Source organism: Schistocerca cancellata, chromosome 1, assembly GCF_023864275.1.
Source record: "Schistocerca cancellata isolate TAMUIC-IGC-003103 chromosome 1, iqSchCanc2.1, whole genome shotgun sequence".
NCBI classification, from domain to species: Eukaryota; Metazoa; Arthropoda; class Insecta; order Orthoptera; family Acrididae; genus Schistocerca; species Schistocerca cancellata.
This window is the reverse complement of record NC_064626.1, coordinates 1064915974-1064941071: the sequence shown is the minus strand read 5'-3', so window position 1 is coordinate 1064941071 and position 25098 is coordinate 1064915974. Positions and strand designations below refer to the sequence as shown.

The 25098-nt window shown below is 41.1% G+C and overlaps 1 protein-coding gene across 1 annotated transcript in view; it reads left to right on the top strand.

Annotated features, from left to right (window-relative positions):
* LOC126126961 (cytochrome P450 4c3) overlaps nucleotides 1–25098 on the top strand; it is a gene marked incomplete at its 5' end in the record, with an annotated part of 305398 nt that overhangs the window by 1046 nt on the left and 279254 nt on the right. The gene's annotated exons all lie outside the window — the stretch shown is intronic.

Sequence of the window (25098 nt, the reverse complement as noted above, 5' to 3'; positions counted from 1 at the left end):
TTCTTACAATTATTCGTATAAGGCGTGGTCGATTTAATGAGGGGTCGGACAGGCCTAAGCCTTGTGACAACACAGTGGTTAATGCGTGACAGTATGCTTTACGTTGTGGATGTAGTGAAATGAACAAGTTAAGCAAACGCATTACCGTTGCTTAAACAAAAATGTCCTGGTTGGGGAAGTTAGACAGGGCATCGAACATACGTAAAAAAAAAAGTCAATTTCATCATTTAATCGCTTAGTTTTATAATTATTTAATTATCAGTGTTAAATGCACGCCAACAGTGCACGCATTCTGGCTCTTGTCTCAGCATCTAACTAGTGAACAATCATGCCCAAATAACTTCTCGTGTGAGCTGACCTGCAGTCAGCCGTAGTTGCCAGCCAATAGATTATGCTAACTAAAATGAAATAATTTATGATTCATTAAACAATTCGTGATCGTGAGAGGATTCGAGAGGTAGGGACAAATCAAAAATTACTTTATAGTCCAGGCAATTATCGCAACAAAATCTAACATTATTTAATTTCGCCTTCAATGTAGTCACGCTAATCGTCATACTATAAAGTTAAAATTACCTCAGCCTGTACATTACGTTTTAAAACCCCTGTACAAGAAGGACTACATTATCGTTCACAAAAAAGATAAGATTATCTTTGTTGTTGCAATGAAATTTTTTAAGAACCTTCAACATCGCAGCGCGTCAGCAGTCGTTGGTTAATATGTTAAAAAACTAAAAAACAGCCTCGATTGCGAAAAAAGCACCTAGTGTTAAGTGTTAACCCAGGTTTCGGCGGTGTGAGGTGGAGCGTACACCATTACGTTAAGTAGTGGTTTTGACTTTGTACATGTGTACTGTTTGTGTTCTTTTAATCGTTGACAAAGGTCTTCTTAGGCACTTCTGGGTTTTATTGTTGTTCTGAAGAAGGTGTAGTTATCTACGCCGAAACCTGGGTTAACACTTGACACTAGCTGCTTTTTCGCAATCGAGGTGGGTTTTTAGTTTTTTAATAATTTTTTTTTAAAGTAATGAATCGTATTCGTCAAATACTCGTAGGTACGTTACTTTGAATTTCGGTGAAAATGCATCTACTTCTCAATAAGATGTTGCGTTAATTGAAAACACTCATCAATGATGCGTCTGCCCAATGTTCTGTTCGAAATTTAACTTTTGCTGGGATTTACAGCTTTTAACAGCTTCTCAAACGACTTCGATTCGACGACACTGTATCAAAAAAGTTTACTATGCATTGGCCCACACTAGCCTGAGACTTACTGCTGCCAATTGCTACAACGCTTGAAGACTCCAATGCTTCTCTACCGCATTCTTTAAACCGGATTACTGTTACTGACTAAGCTGTTGATATCTGATTTTTCTTTTTGGCTTTCCTCCACAGGACCCTGCCTTCACTGTTTCTTCAAAATGTACGCACCGTAATTCGTGTGCTCTCCTTACGTGTTGTTTCAAATTGTTAGGGCTCGAAACATGAGCATTAATTGTTAATTTTCTAGGCAAGAACAATTTATTATAGGAAAGTATTTGTTGTCCTGAGCTGGATTCAAAATCAGCGTAATCACTTAAACGCGACCACAGATTTTCATCAGTTCCAAAGCTAGAATCCAGTTCTGGGAGTTAGTTGCCACAGTCAGTCCACTAACAAAAAATAGTACTTTACGCGAACTCAGTAAACAAACAACGATAAACAGCCAACACCCAGTTATTCTCACTCGCACACACTGTTTGCATCAATCGCCCGTACGCAAACTTAGCAATCCACCTGCATCACCTCGTCTGTTTAGAACATGATTTCCGTGATTGGTGTGGCGTCATTTTTACCACAAATAGGAGGTAACGACTTAACGATTAACAGACTTAAGCCGAGCGGGGCAGCCGCGCAGTCGAGGGCGCATTGCCACGGTTCGCGCGGCTTCCCCCAGTCGGAGGTTCGAGTCCTCCCTCGGGCATGGGTGTACGTGTTGGCATTAGCGTAAGTTAGCTTAATTTAGATTAAGTAGTGTGTAAGCCTAGAGACCGATGACCTTAGCAGTTTGGTCCCATAGGAACTTACCACAAATTTCCAAATTTCCAACAGACTCAAAAAGAGTTCGTTAACATATCCAAATTAACTTGTAAATTAATCCATTACTCGTCAAGTTAGCTTCGTTAAGTAATGGTTAGCAGGTTAATGGATTATCGGTCTTGTGCCTAGCTGTGCTCCCACCACATATGTGTTGCGCCCTTAGTTTCACTAGACGGCACGTCACACCTGTTGACTCCTGGGCGCACGTAAAAAGCTATAGATCACCAAGTCATTTCTAGCTCGAGACGCCTCTTGCTTGTTTCGGAAGTAAATGGTGTTTTCGTTTGTCTGTTCACGTGTTTCAACTAAGCAAGCAACATGAGTGACAAAAAGGCTGCTAACTTACAACTCCAGTGTCCTCTATAGCCAAGTGGTTAACTTCACGAAGGATCTGGGTTCTATACTTGATAATGTCAAGGATTTTTCTCGTGAAGAAAACTGTGAGTTTCTTCAAATGGCTCCAGATTCAAAAGCTGATCTACTATTGCCGTTCAATGAAACCTCAAGGTGTGTTCCTGCACTGCATGACACCCCAGCGCCTGTTCTGTTTTCGTGTTCTCCAACTCACGTTAACGATGCGTCGTGCTAAATCCTATGTCGTCTGAGCAAGCGCGAGTACTCATATCAGATCTGCTTGATTTTCAGTCGTGACCTTGCCATCCCCATGTTAACAACGGATCGAGTGAGGTTTGTTTTTGCACGTACTGCTTGTCTCATATTAGTATCAGATTCGGTAATCAGTCGTAAAACGCTTCTTAAAAGGTAACCTAAGTGGTCTTTAAAAACTCGTACCAAGATATTGATATCATCTATGTACATATTACTGAGTTTCAAGTCACTCAAGTAATATGGCCTTTATATCCTATTTAGAAAGCATTTCACAGTCCACCAAACTCCTCTTCCTTCTTCTTTCGCTTCCACCACCCGATTCATTTTCTTCGCTAAAATAACAGCAAAATCCGAATTCACTACAGCACTACTTTCTACGAAGAGCTCGTTCATAACCATCTTTATGCAATCAACTTAGTCATGTCTTCGTAGATACTTCAATGCATGTGAACTAACCTCGATCCATAACTAGTAGGGTAACGCCCAATAATGCACGAAAACTAATGCGAAAGTTTTTATATCTACATCCAGTAGGAACGTAGCATTAGGCTGTTAAATCAGTAGAATGTTTCCCAGGGGCGTAGTTGTTGAAACAGCCATTTCTTCTTTATTTTATCCAACACCAACATTTACAGTCCATTTTCATTCTGCATTTCATCCCATCTATCTTGTTTCTCGGCTAGTGCGGTGTACATAAAACACAAGGATACTGATCGCTACACATCGAACTTTTTAAACTTAAATTTTCCTATGTTGCACGAAATTGCTTGATGTGTGCGACTGCTTTAAGAAATTTATAAAAGAACACTTTTTCAGCTTCAGTCACGTTTGTTTTTGAATATTCATTGGCACGACACACTTGGCAGCAGGTGCCTGTTGCTCAAACATCAGTTGTTCAAATGGTTCAAATGGCTCTGAGCACTATGGGACTCAACTGCTGTGGTCATAAGTCCCCTAGAACTTAGAACTACTTAAACCTAACTAACCCAATGACATCACACACATCCATGCCCGAGGCAGGATTCGAACCTGCGACCGTAGCGGTCGTGCGGTTCCAGACTGTAGCGCCTTTAACCGCTCGGCCACTCCGGCCGGCCATCAGTTGTTAATTACATATTACTGTGAAGGGAACATTTTTTCATTGCGTCAGTAAAGTTATGTTCGTTAAACTGTTGCGCAAGGCAATATTATTTCAGGTCACAAATGGTTCAAATGGCTCTGAGCACTATAAGACTTAACATCTGAGGTCATCAGTCCCCTAGAACTTAGAACAATTTAAACCTAACTAACCTAAGGACATCACACACATCCATGCCCGAGGCAGGATTCAGGATTCGAACCTGCGACCGTAGCGGTCGCGCGCTTCCAGACTGAAGCGCCTACAACCGCTCGGCCACTCCGGCCGGCAAAAGTTACCTCATTATTATATAAATGAATGCACATCATATTATTTCTATTTTTAGTACATATGTCAACCGTAACCCCACGTGCATCTAGATACATGGGAGGGTAATGAAAATGAGAACTGCGCAAGGCGCCACATATCTTATAGAAACACTTGACCGAAGTTCCCAAGTTGAAGCAAGGCAGTCGTAAAAAATATTTAGCATAGGTTTCAACACATTTTTAGCTTTCACTGGAAGAAAGTGTCGATAGTAACGCGATTACAGATCGTAGTTGCAACAGATTATAGCAAAATCCATAGCGTTCCTTTGTGGATGCATGTCGTCTATACTATATTGTTAAGACGTTTTTTTATAATTTATTGTCCTATCGACACAATGAGTTTGGAGCAAAGGACTACATCTGCTTACCGTAGAATGAGGAAGGAAAAGGCGAGAGTAATGTAATAGTGCTATACTACATTACTATATGAGCAAATAATCTCAGAGGCGAAGGAAGAAGATATGCCCCAGACTAACAATATTTGATTTCCTCGAATGGACATAACGGAGATATTCAGTTAATAAGCAGGGTGTGCTGTTTACCTTGACGACCCCAAATAACTTTTTCCTGACAAGCAAAATAAAAAATATATTAAGTAAATGTTGTATAGTTACTAGAGATACATTAGCCAAAATGTTTGCCATTCTTGTAGCTTTGTTCGTTACTAAGATACGAACAGAAGTACGTCTTTTATAAATAGTACCCTACATTTTTTATTCGGTAATCCACTTCCTCTCCTAAAGATCCCTTCAAAAACGTACCATATTGTAAACATCACGTAAACATGACTAATTAAAAACGTAACAGAAAGTAGACTTCGACTCTCCTGTACTAGCACACAGTGTAGGTATCAGGGTAACGTAACTCTCCCAACTGGTGTTGCCCATAAGCAAATGGAAACACAAAGAAAATGGACATCAGTCTTTCGGTCAACCGTCTCCAGCTGAAGAGCGCCAGCGAAGAGAAGGTAGAAATGCTACTCATCTGCCGGGTAGTAAGTTAGCAGGAGATGACCGGTGTACATTGTTGCTGGCAACTCCAGCAAGTGGACGAGTTACTCCATGTACCTACATTGTGTGCGAATACAGGAGAGTCAAAGTCAATTTTGTGTTACGTTTGTAATAACGTCAATGTTACTCAGTATACTTTTTGACGACGTCTTGAGGAGACGAAGTAGATTACCGAATAAAAAATAGAGGGTACTATTGAAAGTAGACGTACTTCTACTCATATCTCGTAAAGAACAATGTAAGAACGGTGATTGTGGTGGTTAATGTCCTTCTGGTTATTAAACAATATTTACTTGATACGTTTTTTATTTTGCTTCTGCATAAAAAATTATTTGACGTGGTCAAAATAAATGGGCTAATCTGAATATCTGTAGATTGTATTTCACTTTATCAACGTTTTCTGTTTCTTCTGGTTTTGCTAAAAATTAGCGCGGTTTTTGGGGTTCCGTAGCCTATTCGGTAAAAAAGGAACATTTATGGGATCACTTTGTCGTCCGTCTGCCTGTTTGACTGCCTGTCCGTTCTCAAGAACGAGTAGACGTATCGAGTTGAAATTAATGTACCGTATTAAGGTCTATGGTTCCCTGGTATGTAAAAAAAGTGAAGCTTCGAAGTCCGATTCAGCCACTTACTGTATGTCACATATTTTGATACTCGCAAATTCAGATAATAAAAACTACAGGATACTTCCCGTTGGGCTAGAATTATGAATTGACAAGAAGCAAGGTTCCACACTAAAAGTGAAAGACATAATCCGAAAATTGGGAATTTTAAGTTGCATGACACGAAAATATTTTTCTTTTGCCATTTATTATCCGACTTCAAACTTGAAATTAAATAACTCTCCAAAGCCTTAGAATCCATGGATATCTAGCCAGTACCAGTGTCGATAACAGGCAAAAATCGTCGACTTCCTCGATTCCCGGAACTGCCAATATACGATATGAAGATTGTACGATACCGACAGTGCGCGAGTCCCACTCGCACCTGGCCAGTTTTTTAGTAGTGATTTAGCAAATATGTTGTTATTTCTACTTTTAGTGGAGTTTGTTTTTAGAAAACAGTCATCTTTCAGCACGAGGAACAGTCATTTAACATTTCTAAACAGATGCTCTCGATCTCAGAACAGAATGTATTCAAAAGATTTACTTTACGTAGTTCTCTCCTATACTTCGTAATTGCAGTTAGCAGTTTTTTGTGAAACAAAAACTGTCGATGCCGTTAACGGTCCTCCGTATACCATCCATGTACTTAACGCACAGTGAACAGTTACTGACACAAGAAAGTTGAAGGCTGCAGAAATATCTAGGATTATAGGCCTAAACAACGCCGTAAATGAAGTATGGCGCATTTTTTGCTTCCCAACAGCTGAATTTCTAACAAGGACAGTGTAATTTTGAATCATATTAACATGCAATAAAATTCAAAACACTTCCATAAAGTGGAAAGGGTAGGTAACTAAGTAATGTAGGGCAAAAACTTAAAATTACGGACATTAATTTCGATGTTCTTTGACTTATATTTACGAAAATTAATTTTTTCTCATTTCATTCAGAGTTTGTGAATTATTCGGAAATACCGGCTAATGTACGCTTGGATTCACCAAACAAAACAGGTCTTTTCAACTTCTGAAAGGGTAAGAACTTATTTCCATTACACAGCTCTAATCGAAACTTATAAGTTTTTCCTGGAGTTATTTGTTCTGCAAGGTATACAAGGAAAGACGAAAAACGTCATTTATCACCATCATTTAGGGTACTGCAATGGAGCAAGAAACAGCTGTGCGTTCGCTGCAGGGCGCAAAATAAGTCCCGAACTCATCAAAATATTACACGAGCATTAATGTTGTCTGCGGCATCTCTTGGCAGCCACAAATTTTCACAATAAATCACAAATCACAAACATGACTTTGTAGGCAACGAGGTGCTTCGTGTTGTACTTCATGTATGAACCATAGCTCAATTAGTCTAGAAATGCAATCAGATATGGTCCTTGAGGAAATGAAATATGTTTACGTGTTCAAATAGAATATATGATAAATCATTATTCCATAAGAAATAACACATTCTGCATCTTAGTGGTTAGTGTTAGTAAAACTGTCTGCACTGAAATTCGCTGATCGCAGTAACAAATTTTGTTACTATGATAACCACACTATAACATTCATATAACGTTCATCGTATGTTACTGTGCATTTCGTCTTAATCTATGAAAGCATTTGGATGCAATTCAATGAAACTAGAGTATACTGCTTGTGACAGACGTATGAAGTTTTACCAACAGAAAAACCAGACCACTTACAATGGCAATGCTACTAGTTCTCCCTGGGACACGTTTGAAGAGATGTAGTCCGATATAAATGCTCTTGGTGCAATACACTATAAGTAACAAAGGAAAGTGCTGACAGTCTGTACCACATGCTGAACTGCAAACTCATCCGCTAAAGCGCAGATAATACGACGTAAGCCTACAATTAGCACAGATTTTCGAAGACATTTGTGACAATGTACTATGATGCACGTCAGAACTGAGCATCTTTCTTCTTTACACAAAATACAAATTAATCTGACAACAAAAACAAATAAAATTCATTGTAGCATTACCAGATTTTATTCATCCTACTGAAATCACTTCTAAATGTTTTCGCAAAACGTAAAAGAACTGCAAAATTCTCACAAAATAATTTACATTTGTTTACGATCAGTACTGAAATTCATAGTCGCAGAAAAAGCTACGTTTACAGCAGTCTATCACGTTTTTGTAACACGTATTTATCTTTTCCCAGTAGTATCCACTGCAGCATTTAACGATAAACAACGGCTTTAGCTGATTTGAATACATTAAACGAAATTGTAACCATAAACATTTTCATTCGCTGCTACCGGAATGATACTTCTGTTTCCATATTATTCAGTATCAAATGAGATAATATTTTATCGGCAACTAAACTAACAATAGTATCAGTCTCTGTAGGAATGTTGTTCGCAATCTATTTTGTGTCGGAAACAGCACTTCACCACTATGGTCGGTTGGTTGATTTGGGGGACAGGACCAAACAGCGAGGTCATCGCTCCCATCGCACTAGGGAAGGAAGTCGGCCGTGCCCTTTCAAAGTAACCATACCGGCATTTGCCTGAAGCAGTTTAGGGAAATCACGGAAAACATAAATCAGGATGCGGGTTTGAACCGTCGTCCTCCCGAACGCGAGTTTAGTGTGCTAACCACTACCATGAAAACCATGAAAAAACTGTGTACGTGCAGGGTTGTGAACAAACACTCTAGAAGAGCAACATGACGTGCGATTTAAACCACAGTGGAGTTTTCCTGCAACAGTACATTGTTTCTGACTTTCACAGTCGATAGCTCTAGCTGTCCGTCAGGTGCTACAGAGATTGGTGAAGCGAAGGAAGCAATCTTTTATTAGAAAAAATATATGATTAGGGTTTAGTGTGTTGTTGACGACGAATTCAGAGACGAAGCTCATGCTCGAGTAAGACAAGCATGGGACGCATCCTTGCCAAAGGGGACATTCCGGGAAGTGACCTAGCTAAACCACTCTTTTATTTGATATCAGTCCGGAATTCGGTTCATTACGGATGGCGAATAACTATATGGGTTTTCTAATTCGCGAGGAAATCTGGCGTGAGCCAACCGGCGAAAATCAGGGCTCCAGACAATTATTTTTTATTTTTGTACTAGGGAACAACAACTTATGGAAATGGTGTAATATCATGCACTGCCATTATTCATTTGTAGTTTATCAAAGTTAATAAGTTCGTCAACAAACATCCTTAAAGAAAACATCCCCAACCATTTCACAGCACAAAGGAAAGTAAAATAATAATCTAATAACAAGGATTCGTTCATGCTTAGTCATGTCTTAACCTTGTTGCATGTTCTGTTCATTGATCAGATCCGAGACCTTTTTCCAAAGCATTCTGTGTTTTTTGTGTCGCTGGAAGACGTGGAAAACGAAACAGCAGCTAATATTTAACAGCGGGGTATAGAACATTGTTGTATACGCTGATCCGAACTGAGCCGAAACTGTCACAGGACCGATCAGGAATTTCATAATCTAATTACAACTGTATCATCGTGTGCTCACAGCACGGATCAGGAATTTCAACATCTAACTACAAGTGTATCATCGTGTGCTCAAGTTTTCCTTACGAGTATTCACAGCAACCATCTCACGTTGTGATATAATCCTTGATTCACCTCAAATGTCTTGTAGCTTTAGTGTCAGTGTTATTATTTTATTATTACGCTATTAGATCGTATGACTAACCTTGGTGCTCCAGTGCTAAGACGTTGGATTCACGTCGGGGAGGGTTAATTCGCACGCCAGCCAGGACGCACCGTTCTTAGTTAACTTAAGTATGAAACCCAAAATTTCATCTCGGAGCAAGTCGTTAGTTGCTAGTTCATGTGGTTGTCAGTAGGTGTCTATCTGTTGAAGCTACATCGTTCATTAGACAATGTGCGTCAGGTCGAGACGATCATTGTAAAAAGTATCCTAAGGTTACATGCATGCATGAGAAAGCTCGGATTGTTCTTTTGAAAATAAAAGCTTTGTAGCCCGCCTCCGTAGCTACGCTGTCAGCGCCGGGGATTGCTACCCGAAAGGACCCGGGTTCGACTCACGGTCTGGTGGAAGATTTTTCTCCACTCGAAACGGCGTGATGTGTTCTCCTCAGATTCGTACTTTCATTGTCGACATTCCACTATTGCGATGACTGGTTCCCGAAAAAAGAGGGCAGCAGAGAATTAAAACATAGCCTTGATGATGGACATAGCGAAGGGATCGACCGGTGTGATTTACAGAATAAATGAGACACAGTGGTACCTCTACGTAGATGATACCGGCGGCACGACGACTTTGTTACATGTATTTTCTTTTTTTTTTTTTTTACATGTATTTTCTGCTTATAAGGCCGTTATTGGCATCGTGTCTAAGAAAAAATGTTTAAATGACTTCTTTTAAATATTAGGTTTTTTTTAAACTATGCTTCCTTCGTAATAAGCTGTTTTCTCCTTTCTTCTTTACTCTGATATGTTTGTATCATCTTCAGTTGGTCTCACCTTGTTACTGAAACGACACTAATTTTAAAAATGGGACTGTGCAGGTTGTCCTGCTTTTTAAAGTTATATAGTTTTACAGCTTGTCATGTTTCCCACCTTGAAACACGTGAAATATGTATGACACGACGGAAAACATGCCGCACTGTAAGACCATACAAGCAATTTCATAAGTAACATGAGACCCAATGATAATGACAAAAAAAAATGGTTCAAATGGCTCTGAGCACTATGGGACTTAACTACTGTGGTCATCAGTCCCCTAGAACTTAGAACTACTTAAACCTAACTAACCTAAGGACATCACACACATCCATGCCCGAGGCAGGATTCGAACCTGCGACCGTAGCAGTCGCGCGGTTCCGGACTGCGCGCCTAGATGATAATGACACATAGATGTCTAACTACGTTTGAGTAAAGAAAAAAATAGGAAAAAGTATTGTGTTTTGACGAAGGTGGAATTATAAAAACCCTTATTTATTTCCCAAACATGGAAAAGCAGCAACAAGAGGTTCGAACCTCAGTATACATACGCTGTTTGATATGTAAAAGGAAGGGTCCGGTACTACGACCTTCCAGGGAGTGTTTCTGAGATTTAGACTTCTTAAAATGTTATTTTAACTCTTTTCTGTGCATTTTGAAAGTATGAATGGAACATTTATTTTAATTGCTTCAAGCGCAGCAAGAGTTCTATCGTACCAAATCTCTAAATCTGCGGTTTTTTCAGAGGTACCGGAACGGCGTACCGGTAGGAACAGCCACAAATCAAGCACCAGATGGGTTGCCAACAGTTTGAGTTTCAGCTTCAGAGCTGTGTACGGTATCCCAGGCCTGGCTAGGCGCAATTCACATAGGCGAGGCATACTGCCTCAAGCTCAACTGATGACAATAATATGAGAATGACTTGCTAAGAGGAATGAAAGAAGATTGGCTTTCAAGTCGGGCAAAGTGTTCGCCTAAGGCGGTACACCTACCTGATTATTCCTGCAATCATTGCCGAGCCAAACTGTTAGATACAGTGTTAGAAACAAAAGTGATGACATGCTATTGTACCTCGTCTCCTGTCAGTATTTTACAACAAGGTGAGCCAGTGCCCCAGTTGGACACCAATTCGAGGAGCATTTGTATTGCGGCAACAATTTCCTGCTTTGCTGGCGTTGGGTAACCGTTTGATGTGGATGCGCGAACGAAAACAGCGGCACGAGGTCGCCGTGTTTACCGTCGCCTCCTACGCAAGGCAGCGGCCACTCGCCGCCGCTTGCGTCACAGCGTGCGCCAGAGGACGCACGGGCCGCGGGGGAGACCGCCTGGCTCTGTGGCCTCGCTCTGAGCTACGTCTGCTGTACACAAGGTGTCCTGACAGACTCACATCCAACGTTACAGAGTCCAACTAGCGCGACAAGAAAACAAAGTACCTATTATGAATGAAACACACACAACACTCGTGTAATATTTTACAATCAGAATGAGATTTTCACTCTGCAGCGGAGTGTGCGCTGATATGAAACTTCCTGGCAGAGTAAAACTGTGTGCCGGACCGAGACTCGAACTCGGGCCCTTTGCCTTTCGCGGGCATGTGCTCTACCATCTGAGCTACCCAAGCACGACTCACGGCCCGTCCTCACAGCTTTACAAGTTTGGAAAGTAGGAGACGAGGTACTGGTGCAAGTAAAGCTGTGAGGACGCGGCGTGAGTCGTGCTTGAGTAGCTCAGATGGTAGCCGGCACGGTAGCTCAGCGTGTTCGGTCAGAGAGCTGGTTGGCCTCTGTAATAAAAAAACAGTGTAACGATCAACAAACGAACCTTAACGGATGTCATGTGACGCCCGCAACGACCAAACACAACGATCTACATCTACATCTACATCCATACTCCGCAAGCCACCTGACGGTGTGTGGCGGAGGGTACCTTGAGTACCTCTATCGGTTCTCCCTTCTATTCCAGTCTCGTATTGTTCGTGGAAAGAAGGATTGTCGGTATGCCTCTGTGTGGGCTCTAATCTCTCTGATTTTATCCTCATGGTCTCTTCGCGAGATATACGTAGGAGGGAGCAATATACTGCTTGACTCTTCGGTGAAGGTATGTTCTCGAAACTTTGACAAAAGCCCGTACCGAGCTACTGAGCGTCTCTCCTGCAGAGTCTTCCACTGGAGTTTATCTATCATCTCCGTAACGCTTTCGCGATTACTAAATGATCCTGTAACGAAGCGCGCTGCTCTCCGTTGGATCTTCTCTATCTCTTCTATCAACCTTATCTGATACGGATCCCACACTGCTGAGCAGTATTCAAGCAGTGGACGAACAAGCGTACTGTAACCTGCTTCCTTTGTTTTCGGATAGCATTTCCTTAGGATTCTTCCAATGAATCTCAGTCTGGCATCTTCTTTACCGACGATCAACATTATATGATCATTCCATTTTAAATCATTCCTAATGCGTACTCCCAGATAATTTATGGTATTAACTGCTTCCAGTTGCTGACCTGCTATTTTGTAGCTAAATGATAAAGGATCTATCTTTCTGTGTATTCGCAGCACATTACACTTGTCTACATTGAGATTCAATTGCCATTCCCTGCACCATGCGTCAATTCGCTGCAGATCCTCCTGCATTTCAGTACAAATTTCCATTGTTACAACCTCTCGATACACCACACCATCATCTGCAAAAAGCCTCAGTGAACTTCCGATGTCATCCACCAGGTCATTTATGTATATTGCGAATAGCAACGGTCCTATGACACTCCCCTGCGGCACACCTGAAATCACTCTTACTTCGGAGGACTTCTCTCCATTGAGAATGACATGCTGCGTCCTGTTATCTAGGAACTCCTCAATCCAATCACACAATTGGTCTGATAGTCCATATGCTCTTACTTTGTTCATTAAACGACTGTGGGGAACTGTATCGAACGCCTTGCGGAAGTCAAGAAACACGGCATCTACCTGTGAACCCGTGTCTATGGCCCTCTGAGTCTCGAGGACGAATAGCGCGAGCTGGGTTTCACATGACCGTCTTTTTCGAAACCCATGCTGATTCCTACAGAGTAGATTTCTAGTCTCCAGAAAAGTCATTATACTCGAACACAATACGTGTTCCAAAATTCTACAACTGATCGACGTTAGAGACATAGGTCTATAGTTCTGCACATCTGTTCGACGTCCCTTCTTGAAAACGGGGATGACCTGTGCCCTTTTCCAATCCTTTGGAACGCTACGCTCTTCTAGAGACCTACGGTACACCGCTGCAAGAAGTGGGGCAAGTTCCTTCGCGTACTCTGTGTAAAATTGAACTGATATCTCATCAGGTCCAGAGGCCTTTCCTCTTTTGAGCCATTTTAATTGTTTCTCTATCCCTCTGTCGTCTATTTCGATATCTACCATTTTGTCATCTGTGCGACAATCTAGAGAAGGAACTACAGTGCAGTCTTCCTCTGTGAAACAACTTTGGAAAAAGACATTTAATATTTCGGCCTTAAGTCTGTCATCCTCTGTTTCAGTACCATTTTGGTCACAGAGTGTCTGGACATTTTGTTTTGATCCACCTACCGCTTTGACATAAGACCAAAATTTCTTAGGATTTTCTGCCAAGTCAGTACATAGAACTTTACTTTCGAATTCATTGAACGCCTCTCGCATAGCCCTCCTCACACTACATTTCGCTTCGCGTAATTTTTGTTTGTCTGCAAGGCTTTGGCTATGTTTATGTTTGCTGTGAAGTTCCCTTTGCTTCCGCAGCAGTTTTCTAACTCGGTTGCTGTACCACGGTGGCTCTTTTCCATCTCTTACGATCTTGCTTGGCACATACTCATCTAACGCATTATGTACGACGGTTTTGAACTTTGTCCACTGATCCTCAACACTATCTGTACTTGAGACAAAACTTTTGTGTTGAACCAACAGGTACTCTGAAATCTGCTTTTTGTCACTTTTTCTAAACAGAAAAATCTTCCTATCCTTTTTAATATTCCTATTTACGGCTGAAATCATCGATGCCGTAACCGCTTTATGATCGCTGATTCCCTGTTCTGCGTTAACTTTTTCAAATAGTTCGGGTCTGTTTATCACCAGAAGGTCTAATATGTTATCGCCACGAGTCGGTTCTCTGTTTAACTGCTCAAGGTAGTTTTCAGATAAACCACTTAAAAAAATTTCACTGAATTCTTTGTCCGTGCCACCCGTTATGAACGTCTGAGTCTCCCAGTCTATATCCGGCAAATTAAAATCTCCACTGAGAACTATAACATGGTGGGGAAATCTACAAGAAATATTTTCCAAATTATCCTTCAGGTGCTCAGCCACAACAGCTGCTGAGCCAGGGGGCCTATAGAGACATCCAATTACCATGTCTGAGCCTGCTTTAACCGTGACCTTCACCCAAATCATTTCACATTTCGGATCTCCGTCAATTTCCTTCGATACTATTGCACTTCTTATCGTTATAAACACGCCTCCCCCTTCACTGTCCAGCCTGTCTCTGCGGTATACATTCCAATCTGAGTTTAGGATTTCATTACTGTTTACGTCTGGTTTCAGCCAACTCTCTGTCCCTAGTACTATATGGGCGTTGTGACCGTGATCAACAGCGAAAAAGAAAAAAAAAAAAAAAAAAGAAAGTAGAGCACGTGCTCGCGAAAGGCAAAGGTCCCGAGTTCGAGTCTCATTCGGCACACTGTTTTAATCTGCCAGAAGTTTTAATATTCTACAATATTTACTATTTGTTACACGAACCGATTTTCGGCTTTTACGCCATCACCAGGTGCAAAGGCAAGTATGCGGCGCAGTGAAATTTTCTTTGACCAGAGATTTTAAACTAGTGCATCTGCAGAGTATCACCATTTGCAGAGATAAAAAATATTGATGGTAGAATTACGAATGAAACAAAACGAATTGTTTCATTGTAAAAGCGATGTAACATTATTAAATTAAGATGAAATATGTGATTCATTAACTAATTAACTATAGACAAATTACAAGAGTTGCACATAGAACAAAATAACTGAACAATATACTTTAGTGTCACATTCCAAAGACGTGGCTGAACAAAATAATCTTGTCTTTAATAGGTCCTAAATTACAAACAGATAAGATATAATAGTGATATTAAGCAGGTGAGTGAAGTAGCCTTGATTATGCAAAGTAAAAAATTTTTAGCACAACGAGAGAAATTATAGTAGCTGAAATAGAGGAAAATGGCACATTTGAGCAAGAGGGGTAATTTACAACATGTCGCAGATAGGATTATGAGTAGTATCTACAGTTACAACTGCCGACTGAGGGAACAGTGTCTAGTCGTTCAGTATTAACCTTAGGTTGATAGATATGTGTTTCTTAATTTCCATTATTTTAAGACAGTTCATCTCCCTTCCTTTATGGATGTGATGTAATACTTCATGTTTCATCTTGCAACTATAACCTTCTTTAAGCAGGTGGCCTGCAAAAGCAGAGTCTCCTTTTACAAGTTCCCAACTTCTGTGGCGTTCCTTCAAGCTGGTACAATTTGCTCTACTAGACTGACATACATACAATTTTCCACAATTTTATCTATTCCACCCTTTTCCAGTGCTGGAGTGCTGTCTTTACCATTGGGCAAAAAATGTCCAACAGTGTTGTACACATAAAATGACGTTTTTACGTTCCTGTATTTAAGTTTTCTGGCTACATCCAGTGACACTATTTCTAAGTATGGATTTGTGCTCCATTTATTGCGTTCTTGAAGTGGTGGGTCAAGAACAGGGTAAAGAAGAGAGTCCACCTGTTGTTTCTGTTTTTAGGGCATTATGGGGTCCGATAAGGTAGGAGGATAGCCATTGTTTGATGCTATTTGTCTGATTGTATTTAATTCCATTCGGAAGCTGTGTTCACTCATGGGGATGGATATTAGCCGATGTATCATTGAATTAAAGGCTGAAAATTAATGGGCCACTGGGTGTTGAGAAATGGTGGCTATTACCGTATCTGTGGTGGTAAATTTTCTATAAATCTTGAAAGCATGAGTACGGTCACTGACGTCTATGCTTAGAGCTAAATAATTTATGCAGTTACCCCCAAACTCCATTGTGAACTGCTGTGTTCATAATTTAGTTGCTTTGTAGCACCTGTCCATAAGCACAATACATTATCAGCATACCCAAACCAGTATCAAATCTTGGAAAAAATTTGATTATTTTTCAGAAACCGTGTTTCAAAATTTTCCATGTTTATTTCAGCAACGACTGGACTGAGGGAGGATCCCATAGCTAGACCATCCAACAGTTTGCATATCCTGCCATGGAAACTAAAATAATTTTGCGTTGGACAAGTTTGTGCAGCTAACATTATGTCATCCGTGACAACCGGGTTTACTCCTGATTTATCTGGTAAGTCTGTGAGAATGTTTAGGCACTCCGGAACAGGTGTATTAGTGACTAAGTTGCTAGCATTAAAAGAAACCAACTTAGCACTATGAGGGATTTGCATGTTTTTGAGCTTGTTCAGTAAGTCAACAAATATTTGGAACACAGCATTCTGTGGTAGTGAATCATAGACGCCGAAAACGGGAACAGAAAAGAATAGAAGCGTTTGAGATGTGGAGCTGCAGAAGAATGTTGAAAATTAGGTAAACTAATAAGATTAGAATGTGGAGGTTCTCCGCAGGATCGGAAAAGAAAGGAACATCTGGAAAATACTGACAAGAAGAAGGGACACGATGATAGGATTATTTGTTAAGACGTTAGGGAATAACTTCTGTGGTTTAATTTTATTCATCGCAATCGATTCCTTTTCGAAATCCTGCACCTGTGTCATTCGTGATTAAAAAATGAATCACTGCAGCAGTTAGGTATTTTTTCATACTTATAGCACACAGAAAATTCAAAACAACCTTCGGAGACATGAAAAGCAAGGATGGTAACATTAAGACCGCAATGGAAATTTCACTGTTAAATGCAGAGGATAGAGCAGATAGATGGAAACAGTTTATTGAAGTCCTCTATGAGGGAGAAGATTTGTATGATATGATAAAAGAAGAAACAGGGGACGACATAGGGGAGATAGGGGATCCAGTTGAAACGTCCCCTTTTGAACATTTATACAAGACTGTGCTTAAACTGACACACAATATTTTTTACCGCAACGCAATCTAACTTTCAGAAATCCCTACAAAGGAATGGCCCTGACTAACATTAACCTGTACCTTTCACAAATCACTTACTTCACCAAAAATCTTCGTTACTCGAACTACTGCAATACAGCAAGCGCCACTACTGCCAGCTAAATAAAAGATTCAAACTACTGAAGGCACTAACTACTGATAGGCATAGTTAGCAAATGAAAGATTTTAATAGAGAACAAACAATGTATTTACCTTAATAATCATTATATATATGCCACCCAGTCTTACAAAGTTCAAGTCTCCGCCATTTCTCTCCCCACATCCACCACTGCTGGCGGCTCACCTCCAACTGCGCAACGCTATGCGCTGTTCACATCCAGCTGCCGCTGCCCAACACTACAATGGCAGACAACAATGCAAACTAGCCACAGACTGCACACAGCACAGCCAGTGATTTTCGTACAGAGCGCTACGTAACGTTGCCAATAAGAAAACATAAACAGCCAACTTACACAGTATTAGAATCAGAATTTATTAGAGCTCTGGAAGACTTAAGAACAACTAAGGCAGAAGGGATAGATAACATTCCATCAGATTTTGTAAAATCGTTGGGTAAAGTGGCAGCAAAACGATTATTCACGTTGATGTGTATAATGTGTGAGTCTGGAAATATACCATCAGATTTCCGGGAAAACATTATCCACACACAAACCCAAAGATAGCATGAACTGACGAGTGCGAAAATTATCGCACAATCAGCTTAACAGCTCATGCATCCAATTTGCTGACAAGAATAATATACAGAAGAATGGAAAAGAAGAGAGGATATGTTAGATGACGATCAGTTTGGTTTTAAATAAGACGGAAGTAAGGAGAAATAGCATAAATGAGAACAGCGAGAAACTCAATATCAGGATTGGTGATCACGAAGTAGTTGAGGTTAAGGAATTCTGCTACTTTGGCAGCAAAATAACCCATAACGGAAGTAGCAAATAGGACATAACGAAAAGAGTTACATTGGCAAAAAGGGTATTGCTGGCCAAGAGATGTCTGCTAGTATCAAATATAGGACTCAATTTGATGAAGAAATCTCTGAGAACGTACGTTTGGCGCACAGCATTGTAAGCTAGCGAAACATGGGCTGGAGAAATACAGAAAAGAAGAGAATCGAGGCATTTGGGATGTAATGCTAGAGACGAATATTAGGTGGACTGATAAGGTAAAGAATGAGAAGTTTGTGAGCAGCATCGGAAAGGAAAGGCAGATATGGAAAACATTGACAAGAAGAAGACACGGGATCAATGGTGATCTGTTAAATCAGGGAATAGCGTCCATAGAACTAGAGATAGATGTAGAAGGTAAAAACTGTAGAGGAAGACTGGAATACATCCAGCAAATAAATGAGGGCGTAGGTTTGCAAGTGCTATTCTAATACGAAGAGGTTGGCGCAGGAAAGGAATTAGTGGTGGGCCGCATCTAACAATTCAGAAGACCGTTGACTCAAAATAAAAAACAAAGCCGACCTGTTACCATCCTAGCAGTGCGTCTCTAAATTCGTTTGATACCTATTTGATGAGGACTCCAAACGTTAGAATTGGTCGCACTAGAACAACTGGTAGGCAGTCCTAAACAGAGTACTTTGACATAAGGAGTTAGTTGTCGGAAAGTATGTAGTATTTTGTTAACACAAACCACTTACTACCGACAGCAACAACTTAAGTTCTTAGCAACAGTACCGCCAGTCTCAGCGTATGCGCTGCAATGGTATACAGAATTTTGTCGCACTGTCTCAAACATCCCCACTGTCTTTTATACCGTGAGGCAAACAATAGGACCGTAACAGCCAGTACTCGTCAGTTTTTACATAGGTTCATACAGCAAAGATTTCATGAAACCCCGTCGAAAAATTCTTAGAAGTGAGATCCGTCGATTGTGCTGGTCGTGGGACACCCCTCCCGACCCAACGTTGAGGGAATCTGTCGTTCAGATATTCACAGACGTTGTGTCGCAGTGTGATGGTGCTCAGCCACGAAGAAACAATAGCCACTCACGGATAATTATAGCTACAGTCTCCAGCATCTGTGACAGTACATCACGAATATACCATTCAATCGTAATGGGAGAAAAAAAATGCGATTAGTTGTTCTTGTAAAATTCCAGCCCGCAACTGGTATACTGAGATGAGCGTGGCGTATAGAACTTCGCCACCCTAGGCAAGGGTACTGTGTTTGTTGAAAACACCTCGGCTATTGGAAGATACCTCTTTCGTAAAAACTCGCTGACACTACAGTACTGCGCTGATTAATTCATTGACCCAGATGACTACAGAATTATTTGGTCTCATTCCTATCACAGGATGTTTACTATAGAAGTGTAATTACTGCTCCATTTCTGATCTCCACGCTGTATTCTTCGAATTGTCGAAGTATGCAGCACCATATCCTCAAATACTACTGTGCAAAAAAAAAAAAAAAGTTCTCTTTCGAGAACTTGTGACTTGAACGACCCAATTTGTGATAATATTCTATCCATCGTGAAAAATTTCGTATAAATTACAATATTACAATTAAAACTGGTGCTAATATCACTAAATTAATTCGACTTCTCAGGCACTGCATCATACATTGAAAGCAGTTCTGCAGATTCGTGTAATAACTAGTACTGCTCCGTCGTCGGCAACAAATAATGGATTCTGGGTGGACTTGAGGAGGGAAGGGGGGGGGGGGGGTTCAGATCCCTAGTCGTCCGTCCTCTTAATAAACTTTTAATTGACTTCTCCAAATCGCTTGAGTTGAACGCAGGTATGGTTCCTCACAAAGGCCAAGGTCGATTTCTTCCCCTATCCTTCCAGTATCCAAATTTGTGTTCACCCACTAATGACCTCGTCGTCGACGAAATGTTGAACCCTAATTTTCGTGTCTTTCTTTTTGACACGTTACAGACTATTGTGTATTATTTTTTAAGCTAACACCACCAACGTGGGGGGAGGCAGTTTTTCGTTGTGAAACATAGGCAGTATGTACAAACACGTCCGTCCTACAAATTTGTTCATTAGAGACTCGTGCCACTTAAAATTTCCTGCCGTTAGTTTGCTATCGCAAAATATTCAGTTAAAGAGTATCTACGAATTGCAAAATTTTGACTGAAAGGTTTGCGATGCCCTGTATGACTATTCAAACCGTTTCTATTCTTCCACTCTCGACACTGCCTTAATTCTTACCGCAAGTGGTACTCGTACTGTCTGCGAAAGCGTTGCTTATACCTTACTCCTTTAAGTAATCCTTTCCTCTTCTTCATAAAGAAACTGTAACCATGTTCTGTACCTGCTTCTGTCACTCAGTGAATTTTCGTACCATGAAAGATTGCAGCGGATGTGAAACATTGTTGTTGGATTAGGAGAACGTATTCGACTGGATAAGAGGCACCAGGAGGCATACGGCGCTCCCGCTGCGAATAAGCGAAATGAAGAGGAAAGGGAGCAAGTAATAAGGACACGGAGATTGGCTTGGACACTGTACAAGGCAAATCTGCCACGTGTCCACTAGTAAAGCAACGATGAGACAAACATGCGAAATCAGAGAACATAGTTGAATAGGTTATGGGTTCACCATATGTGTCGGCATTATTTAATGTATTTTCTTCTTTTTTTGTTACATTGGTGTGTGTATGTTGATAATCACATTTAGAAATGCGAATTAGTATTACTTCTACCGTAATCGTTTGTTAATACTGTACCATGTCAAACTCATAGTAGTTGAAAGTCAGTAATCTCAAGGCAAGGTGTAAATCGACATGAGAGGTTCTACCGCACTCTCTTAAACAGCATTAGAATATTTCCAGTTATACCAAGGGAGACAATAATCGATGAAACTAGTAACATAGTAATGTCCACTATAGTCCCATAATTAAATAATGTCAGATATCTCTAAGTGTAAGCGAAATATGTGGATGGATAGAGGATAGAGCACTGATAGATTCGAAACAATACATTTGTTATTTTAAATAATTTATGATCACATGAGAATTGTTCTTTGGGCCGAAGCGAGTAGTGACACAGAAATATGTTGTTATACACTGGTGGAAAAAGAAATCGCAACACCAAAAAATAATTAATATAGAGAAATAAAATTTTGTCTATGTAATATATTTAACTTATAAACAAAGCAAGATCAGAGGTTAATGTAAGTGCGAGATAAGCTATTACATACGTTTTATTTATTTTATTTTATCGTATGGCTAGGGCCCTCCGTCGGGTAGACCTTTCGCCGGGTGACGGTCTTTCAATTTGACTCCAATTCGGCGACCCGCAGTCGATGAGGATGATAGGATGATGATGACAGCACAACACCCAGTCCCTGGGCGGAGAAAATTCCCCGACCCAGCAGGGAATCGAACCCGGTCCCAGAGGATTGACAATCCGTCACGCTGACCATTGAGCTACCGAGAGTGGACATTGCATATGTGAAATGTTGGTACATTAATAAAAGGTGGAACCGCCAGGATGTCGAATGCAAGCATGCAGACATCCATGTATTTGGTTGTACAGGTGTCGGGTGTCAGTTTTGGGGATGGAGATCCATGCCTGCTGCACTTGATCGGTCAAAACAGTGTTAGTTAATGCTCATTGTGGATGACGTTGAAGTTGTCATCCGATGATGTCTCATATGTGCTCGAATGGAGACAGATCTGGTGATCGTGCAGGCGAAAGCAACATGCCGACACTATGTAGAGCACGTTGAGTTACAACAGCGATATGTGGCCAAGCGTTATCCTGTTGGAAAACATCTCCTGGAATACTGTTCATGAGTGGTAGCACAACAGATCGAGTCAACAGATGGATGTACAAATTTGCAGCCCGCATCTCGTGGTCGTGCGGTAGCGTTCTCGCTTCCCACGCCCGGGTTCCCGGGTTCGATTCCCGGCGGGGTCAGGGATTTTCTCTGCCTCGTGATGGCTGGGTGTTGTGTGCTGTCCTTACGTTAGTTAGGTTTAAGTAGTTCTAAGTTCTAGGGGACTTATGACCACAGCAGTTGAGTCCCATAGTGCTCAGAGCCATTTGAACCATTTTTTTACAAATTTGCAGACAGCGTGCGTAGTATAACCGCAAGAGTGCTCTTGCTGTCATACGAAATCGCACCCCAGGCCATAACTCCAAGTATGGGTTCAGTGTGACTAGTACACAGACAGATTGGTTACAGGCCCTCGACTGGCCTCCTTCTAACCAACACACGGCCAACACTGCCTCCGAGGCAGAACCAGCTTTCATCAGAAAATACAGCAGACCTCCACGCTGCCCTCCAATGAACTCTCGCTTGACACCACTGAAGTCGCAAATGGTGGTGGTTTGTTGTCAGTGACATGGACGCTACAGGGCGTCTGGCTCGAAGCTGTCTTTCAAGTAACCGACTCGTAACAGTTCATTGTGTCACTGTGGTATCAGCTGCTGTTCAGATGCGCCAGAGCCATACGCCGAACACTATTGTCTCACGAGCGTCACAGCGTGTACTTAAAGTAAACCTGATCTGCATCCTCATAGTGGCACTACTAATGCTACTCTTATGCGACTGGCGCGAAATTTGAATAGACATCGTCTTTCTATATACAGGGTGGCGCACGAAATGTGTTACCATTTTGTTTTTGAATGTAAACATTATTGTCAATACAATCTGAAAGGAACATATACTACAATGAAGAGCCGTCCATGGAGATTTGTTCTAACTCAGCACATCGCGTGGACGTTTCGAGAAAATTTTTTCCTTTAGGTACCCCCAAAGAAAAAAGTCACATGGATTGAGGTCTGGACTATTGGGGGGCCAATTTTGTCCGTCATTGAAGCGACCTGGAAACCTGAGTGAAATGATCCGCATGTCGAAATGCTCGTGTAAAAACTCCAACACAGTGTTTGCAGTATGTGGCCTTGCTCCATCTTGCATGAACCACTGCGTGTTGAAGGGCAAGGCAGTAGCAAGAAGCTGTGGAATGAAGCTGTTGCAAAGCATGCTCAAATAACGCTCGCTGTTCACAGTTTCTTCAAAGAAAAAGGGTCCAATAAGTCCACGACTGGAAATTGCTGCCCACGCTGTAATCCTCGGAGTATAATGTTGTCGTTCATGAAGCACTTGTGGGTTTTCAGTGGCCCAAAAGCGTACATTTTGTTTGTTAACCACACCGTCTAAATGAAAATGCGACTCGTCTGAAAACCAAACGTTGTTGAGAGTTTCTTCCCTATCCTCCGCCCACTGAGCAAATAGTAGTCTCTGCTGCTTGTGTTCTTCAGTGAGCTTCTGTGCACAGGTCATCTTGTATGGGTACATATGGAGGTCACTTTTAAGAATGCATTGAACGGAACGTCTGGATATTCCCAGTTGCACTGCTGCCTTTCTACACTATTTCCCGGGACTTCTGTGTACAGAAACTCGTGCCGATTCAATATTCTCCGGCGAACGAACAGGCTTAAGCCGAGGTCGCTTCGCTTCCAATACTGTTCCTTCCTGTACACATTTATCGTACAACCTGTGGATGGTCTTCTTGCAAGGGACCCATCGTGTGTTAAATTGTGATCGAAAACGCCTCTGAGTCACAACAAGGCTTTTCGTTTCATGAAAAAGTAACACAATTACCGATCGTTGGTGTGTCGTCAGTCTTCCATTGTCAGCCATTGCTGCTTTCTAGTCTCCTAGCGGCAGTATCGTGAATTACACGTCATTTCGTAACTCTGCTGGTACTGCTGTAGAGATCCCAGTGGGATATCTAATGTGCGTCGTAAATTGTGAAAGAAACAATTGGTAACACATTTCGTGCGCCACCCTGTAGAAACACACCTACCAGCTTTCGTTTATGTTGCACAAATCCTCTTGGTGCTACGGTTTCTTTCCGTCAGTGTATTTTATTCCACAAACAATCCAGAAAAGGAAAGTTGTTCAGATATGATACACTATGCCGTATTGCTCCTTCGTTTTCACACTTCATGAATCTGAAACTTTCTCTATGACTGCTAGAGTTACGTTACTATAATTAAATACAAGTCCCTTAATTTATGCTCACTTGATGCTAGCCTCGTTCCCATATGTTGAACTGTTTACAAAATATTAGACTTGGTACACCTTATATAACGCAGATGAGGGCATTTTATGACACGATGAATAAGCTGACAAATTACCGGATTCTGTCTCTTTGTGGAATCATTCCCAGTAATGCAATGTACACCTTTCCCTGAGTAAAGCCAGAATAATTTCTGTCATAGTAAATACAATAGATATTAAACTTACTCGTCTTCATTTATACATCACGGATCATTTCTGACCAACACCGCACAGGGCGAAAGGTAGTCAACCTGTCCACTGGCCTACTTTGGTGGCGACATGTCGCTGCACTGTCTCTTGCCAAATATCGTCAGGTCGGCGTGACTGAGGGTATTTGCTCCTCTCCGTATTCTGTTTGTGTAAGACGAAACCGTTTTAAGCTGATGAAGAAGGAAAAGGCTGTCTAGTATCCCTGCAGTGTGATGTAAGGCGCTTCTGGTTCTCATGTGAAGTGGTCTAAGCTTTGCACGGCTGATGAACGGGTCTTGTCGTCCCTAATCTTACTTTTTAAAGCACACGACAATGCTGAAAGCACTTGAAGTGTCTCAGTGTTCGTTGAGGTTGACGTAATTATACAAATGCTATGACGATACAGTAATAGCTGCAAAAAGGTAAAAAAATTCACCTAGAAATTATCAAAAATAAACGAAGTTTAGCCCAGCAAGCACATACATACGTAGTGTGACAAACAATTAGATGTT